The sequence below is a fragment of the Pempheris klunzingeri genome, chromosome 15 (genome assembly GCF_042242105.1).
Source record: "Pempheris klunzingeri isolate RE-2024b chromosome 15, fPemKlu1.hap1, whole genome shotgun sequence".
Lineage (NCBI taxonomy): Eukaryota > Metazoa > Chordata > Actinopteri > Acropomatiformes > Pempheridae > Pempheris > Pempheris klunzingeri.
Window position 1 is genome coordinate 1553635 of NC_092026.1, and position 7201 is coordinate 1560835.

Consider the following 7201-nt stretch of genomic DNA (forward strand, 5'->3'; position numbering starts at 1 on the left):
AACACTGAGGAACACTGGGGAACACTGGGGAACACTGAGGAACACTGGGGAACACTGGGGAACACTGAGGAACACTGGGGAACACTGAGGAACACTGGGGAACACTGGGGAACACTGAGGAACACTGAGGAACACTGGGGAACACTGGGGAACACTGAGGAACACTGGGGAACACTGAGGAACACTGAGGAACACTGGGGAACACTGAGGAACACTGAGGAACACTGAGGAACACAGAGGAACACTGGGGAACACTGAGGAACACTGGGGAACACTGAGGAACACTGAGGAACACCGGGGAACACTGAGGAACACTGAGGAACACTGAGGAACACTGGGGAACACTGAGGAACACTGGGGAACAGACTCTTTCTGTGTGGGTCAGACTGCAGCTCTCTCTCTCTCTCATCCACTAATAATTCACTCAGAAACATAAAACCTCCCAGGAAACACCGACCACCTGTGACAGGAGTCTCTCAGCGGACAGCTGATGGAGAGGTTATGGGGTGCAGAGCGGTTGCCGTGGTTACCGCGGTGTCTGACCGTGCATTTCTGCAGCTTTTCCTGATCTGATCTGATCTGATCTGATCTGATCTGATCTGATCTGATCTGATCTGGTCCTGATCTCAGGCTAGGCCGACGGGAAGGTGAGAACGGGCTTTTTATTTTGTTTTTAAACCTTAAATCTGCCATCTTACACTCACAGCCACGCACCCTCAGCAGGTTAATGTTAGTAATGATGGTTGTATTTAGGGAGCACTTTACCAAACGACTCAACATTCAGGATATTAGCAGATATAAGAACATAAGAACACTGGCAAGAGGTAGAACACCAGCACCACTGCAGAACAGATGAAACAGAAGGAAAGAAACAAGTTCATCTACACACACGATCCTGTGACACCATCAGGTCAAACGTCCAGTCCTTTGGTTAATGTCCAGCAGGGGGCGACTCCACTGGCTCCAAACAGAAGTCTGAAGATACACCAGGAAGGTGGGGGGGGCCGACTAACCAAGCTTTCAGGTGATGTCATGTCTTCCTACATGCAGTCTGTGAGGTGGGAGCAAAGATCTCTGCAACAGATAAAACCACAACACTCATTTAAAAGTGAAACCCAGACTCTCTGCAGGGACGGTGGTACTTCAGTCACTCAGTGGGGCAGATTTGGACCTGACTTCACCGGACCGACGCTCAGGTGAGCCGGACAGCCGGACTGATCACAGAGCTGCTGCTGTATCACTTCCTCCTTAGTATTCACATAATCAGCCGTGCTTCCTGTGCCAGCTGCAGAGGAGCAGCAGTCATTATGCATGTGAGAGACAGCTCGGTAGCTCTTAGCTGGAATCGTTCGCCCACGCGTGTTGTTTTTTTAGATTTTTTTTGCTGCCGTGTTCTCAAGAGTTGCACTCAATATGTAAACGAGTCTGACACTCAAACAATTATTCAACTCAGTGAGTCAGACGCACGCGGTGAAATGTGGTGTCATATTCAGGCTGGTGTGTGTGTGTGTGTTTGTCTTTTGTTGGTTTTTAAAATGTTAAAGGAAAAGTGTTAAAGCTCTGGGAGTCTTTCTCAAGGACGTTTTCTATCTCCATATGTGACTTCCAGCTGATATCTCACTAAAATGCATTAAAGGACCCCTGACTTCATTTGACTCACCACACACACACACACACACTTCGCACCAATGCTAATTGATTGTTTTGCATACAAAAGAATTGCAGGACGACATTCTGAGGTTTTTGTGCTTCATTTGAATATTTCTGTTGTGAGAAACTTTCAGTGAGAACAGTAAACTCATCCTTGAGGCAAAGCGTGGAGTATTTTCACAAAGACAAGTGTTATGTGACTGGAGGTGAAGATGGACGATGTGCTGAACAGTACCTGTAACAGTACCCTCCTCTTCCTCATCGTTGGTACGAGCATCTCTGACGACCCAGCTAACGTCCAGGCAGCAGGCAGCCCTCGTTCCTTGATAAACTGAATGGGAATAAAGTGGTTTAATTGTGTGGCTCTGACTGAATGGATCAAACCAGAAGTCTTTTCTTGGGAATTATGATGTTCAGAAAAATAGATCCACTGGTTTACGTCTCTTTTTATCTCTTTCACAATAAGAGTTTATGGACAAAAAGGCCCAATGGAAGCTGTTACACAGGCTGGACACTTCACAGCGTGGCCCTCAGGGCTCACACTGATTCAAACTGATCACTCTGATTCAAACTGATCACACTGATTCAAACTGATCAGACTGATCACACTGATTCAAACTGATCACACTGATTCAAACTGATCACTCTGATTCAAACTGATCAGACTGATCACACTGATTCAAACTGATCACACTGATTCAAACTGATCACTCTGATTCAAACTGATCACACTGATCACACTGATTCAAACTGATCACACTGATTCAAACTGATCACTCTGATTCAAACTGATCACACTGATCACACTGATTCAAACTGATCACACTGATTCAAACTCCAGCGTGATGACAAATACCAGAGACAGAAACCATGTTAGGTAATGCTAACATTAGCAAACTCAGTGTGTCTTAGTGGTGATAAGATGTTTGAATGAATTCTATATTCAAATATTCCTGATTGCCAAAATATTTCTCCAAAAAGAGAAGGATGCCTGCCATGAATAAGGAACATAATCAGGTGACGTTACTTTAGCTAACGTTACTTTAGCTAACGTTATTTTAGCCAACGTTACTTTAGCTAGCGTTACTTTAGCCAACGTTACTTTAGCTAGCGTTACTTTAGCCAACGTTACTTTAGCTAGCGTTACTTTAGCCAGCGTTACTTTAGCCAACGTTACTTTAGCCAACGTTACTTTAGCTAACGTTACTTTAGCCAACGTTACTTTAGCCAGCGTTACTTTAGCCAACGTTACTTTAGCTAACGTTTCTTGAGCTAACGTTTCTTTAGCCAACGTTACTTTAGCTAACGTTTCTTGAGCTAGTGTTACTTTAGCCAGCGTTACTTTAGCCAACGTTACTTTAGCCAGCGTTACTTTAGCCAACGTTACTTTAGCTAACGTTTCTTGAGCTAACGTTTCTTTAGCCAGCGTTACTTTAGCCAACGTTACTTTAGCTAACGTTTCTTGAGCTAACGTTTCTTGAGCTAACGTTTCTTTAGCCAACGTTACTTTAGCTAACGTTACTTTAGCCAGCGTTACTTTAGCCAACGTTACTTTAGCTAACGTTTCTTTAGCTAACGTTAGGCGGGGTTCAAGGTTCTTAGCTGTGCCCAAACATTTGAAGGGAAATGAATGCCGTGTAGTTCTAGAATATTTAATGTTAGTGGCTGCTACTTTAGCTTAACGTCCTTGCTGGTTGCATGATCAAATATTTGTGATGTGAGAGAATTATTTAATATTTCTGATTCTCAAAAGTGACCTTAGATGACAAGTAAAGAGGCTGGTGGAGGCGAGTGGAGCTGAAGAGAAGGCAGAAAGAGATGAGCGTGGAGAGAAGAGGAGAATAAACATGTTCCAGAGTTTGTTTGGTGGACAAGTGCCATTTTAATTTCATGTTTTTAAATGACTTATTGATATTCACTCCGACCACCATAGTGCAGCCAAACCCTTTCCCCTCACTGCTGAAAAACGTCCTAAAGGAAACATTTACTGCTGTCATCCCCCACATGTTCATTATTGCAGCCATGACGATCCCCTCCCCTTAACGAAGCAATCGTTTAAACCCAAACCTCAATCTCTCCCTAAACCAACCAAGTCGTTTTTGTGCCTAAGCCTAACAGAACCTTAGTCACCACAGTGCTGTCAGATGTGAAACAGATTTATTGTCCAACAGAGATTTGAAACCGATTCAATTTGGAGGATTTGTTGCGATGTGAGTCATACATCCATATTGAGCAGAGTAAACAAAAACTGGAGACAATCTGTGGGAGCTTTGCAGTGAGTGAGAGGGATACTGTAAAGGAACAATACCACAATAATGAATTTAGTGCATTTGTTACAGTTGTTTAAATTCATAGTTCTTTGCTCAGACAACACCAGGAAATTAATCCCCCCTCCCCCCACCCAGTCTCCACTGAGAAGAAGAGTATCTGGATTGGGGAGTTCAAACATGCCTCTCTATGCAGACGATGTGGTTCTGTTGGCCCCCAGCAGACACTGGGGTGATGTGAGTTAGCACTTCCACGTCTCTTATTGAAAAGGCTTAAATGCTCCTTCCAGGTTGGCTAGGTGACTTGTGGCCCCAAGTCAGAGAGTTCAAGTATCTCTATATATATGTCTTATCCATGAGGGTAAAATGGAGCACGACAGGTGGTTTCCTGTTTCCAAGAGCTCCTAACCAGGACTACCTCAGCAGCCTCTAAGCACAAAGAGAGGATCTTTAACAATCACTATATTCACTTTCAATGCTGCCATTACACTGTTCTGCACATTCTGTACATATTGTAAATACTGTGACTCTTGCCACTTATGCTACTGTATATTACTTTTGCCACTTGTGTGTATATATATATATATATATATATATATATATGTATATATATATATATATATATTTCCTTTTCCTATTTTCATATACTATCTCTATTTGTTGTCTTGTTTATCTCTATTTATTGTCTTGTATTGTCTTGTGTGAATGCCATATGGGAGAGGTCAGACGGAATTTCATTGTACTTTGCCGTATAATGACAATAAACCTGATGCTGATTCTGGATTGGTGCAGCAGCCGCAGTAATGCAGACGCTGTACTGCACCATCTCTCCATTTAGCGGTTGAGGGAGAGGGAGGCAGAAATGGGTGGATGGACGGATGCTGAAACACTACAGTGTGTTCTTATAATAATGTTTTAATGTGTTACGTCTCGTCAAGTTACTTTAGTTTCTGTTACTTCCTGTTTTGACTTCTTCCTCTCATGTCAGGTCCCTTGACGTCCTGCCCCCCTCTCCTGTGATTACCTGCCCCGCCCTGATTGTTTCCACCTGTGCCCCCCTCCCTGGTGTGTATATTGTCTGTGTTTTCCTCACCTTTGCCAGATCGTCTCGTATCCTTGTGTTGAGCTTACCAGCGTCTTTAGCCAGTGTTAGTGAGTCTAGTCGGGTTGGTTTCTAGTAGTATTTCTCTAAGAACAGTACAGTTTTGTAGTACAGTCTGTTTGGCCTCGTGTCGAGTGTTTGAGTCCATCTTCTTGAGTGTGTTTCTGGTCATAACAAGATGACCTGACTTTACCTTTCGTGCTCTGTTGTCTCAGTGTTTTCCGCTCTAACATGCAAACAGCCAGCGGTCACACACCAAAGTCCTTGAGCCGCTGATGAGCGGTGACTCAGCAGCTGTCAATATCATTTAGTCTGATGACGGAGACGGCTGAGATGAACCGATTCCCATCAACCCCTCTGGTCACCGTCAGACTGAGACAGACAGACTGACAGCGTAATGAGAGGGTCGGCTGTCGCTGCCCTTTGTTTTTCTATTTAAAAGTTGATTTAATCAGGGCATGTCTGTGCCCTAATGAGACACGTCCATGCCTCATCATTATCCTGTCGCCCTTTCCTGCTGCAGAAACTTAGCACAATGTAATGTAACGTGTGTCCCTCATCACAGGTTCTGCTTTTCTGCTCTCTTCCTCTCACTAAATATATTATATTAGATATTAAATCCAAGTTCAGGTGCCCTCAGAGGCTGGTGTCAGTGCTGATGATCCTCACACGGTCAAGAAGACGATCAGCCTGCTTAACTTTGAGGAATAAAGAAGCTTGTTTGTTTATTCCACCATGGTAATAACCGTAAGTAGCTTTGAAGACACTAGATACCCTGATTTAGATATTTTAACCGTATTACATAACCACTGTGGTTCATTAACAAGTGAAACTACATACAAACAAACAGTTCTGCTGAATGGAGCTGAACACTATTATAGTCCATCGTGTTAGAACTGGATTTTATTTTGGTGCAACAGCCAGCGATAGAGGATTTACAGCAGTTACGCCACCACAAGGTAAATGGTTTCCCACCTAACTGTCCATATTAATGATGGGTACGACACGATGTGAATGTGGGACGCCTCCAACACAACATAGTGCAGCAATTAGCCTGCTGACACGCTAACATCCACAGAGCAGAGATGGATCTCATGACAAAAAGGCAGGTGCATAATCTATTACAGCAACATCTGTGTAATTTAGAAAGTGTAAAAACTGTTAGACTTTAGATTTTGACATGTAAAAATCACACTGTCCAAGGAATGAGAGAAGAATTAGAGATGGGCACATTAACAAGCAAGTCTGTGAGAAATGTTGTTGTCATCTAACCAGACAAACGTCGCCTACCAACCTGAATTGGCTCTAAAAACCTGAATATTAGATCAGAGTCAAATGAATTTTAATATTACATTAAGAGATCATCGTTCAGGCCCCGGGGAGGCGAAGTCTGTGAAGTAAATATCTAAACAGCTTCTCCTCTTTATCTCCAATCCAACGTGGCACCTCAGCTCAATACCACAGCAGCAAGTGGAGGTTATGAAACGGGCTGATTGTCCCCACAGAGGCCACCGGAGGCACGTGACCCCCCACAAGAGGTTCTTTAGACCGATCAATGCTGACACATCTGTGCCGGAGAGCTTTGTCATTCGTGCTAAGCTGCTGAGGTCTAATTTAGATGTTTTCTACGGATCAGAAGGAGCCTTTTTACTGTACATGTGCTAAATATCACATACATAGAATAGCTGAAGGGGCATCGTTCATCACAGCGTGAGTCTGTTTTTAATTCACTTCAGCTGACTGAACTCTATTCATCCCTGAGGGCCAATTAGAAGAGACTCAGAGCCACCGAGCTGCTGCACTCAGTGCTTCTGAACCTCCTCGGCCATGTTAATGCCAGGCAATAACTATTCCTCTGGTCCGTGACCACTGCGGGGGCGTCCTGCTTCTCATAGGTCAACGCTGAATTGACTTCAGAACATGTCGGGGGGGTCAAATCAATATGAGTTGCTTTGGTAAGCTCGCTCTCTGATCCGTGGCTCAGCCAAATGGATTGTCACCAGGAGGCAGATTTAGGGGGAGTTGGTGTGAGGAGGGGTGGAGGTCTGATGGTGTGAGGAAGGGTGGAGGTCTGATGGTGTGAGGAGGGGTGGAGGTCTGATGGTGTGAGGAGGGGTGGAGGTCTGATGGTGTGAGGAGGGGTGGAGGTCTGCTGGTGTGAGGAAGGGTGGAGGTCTGATGG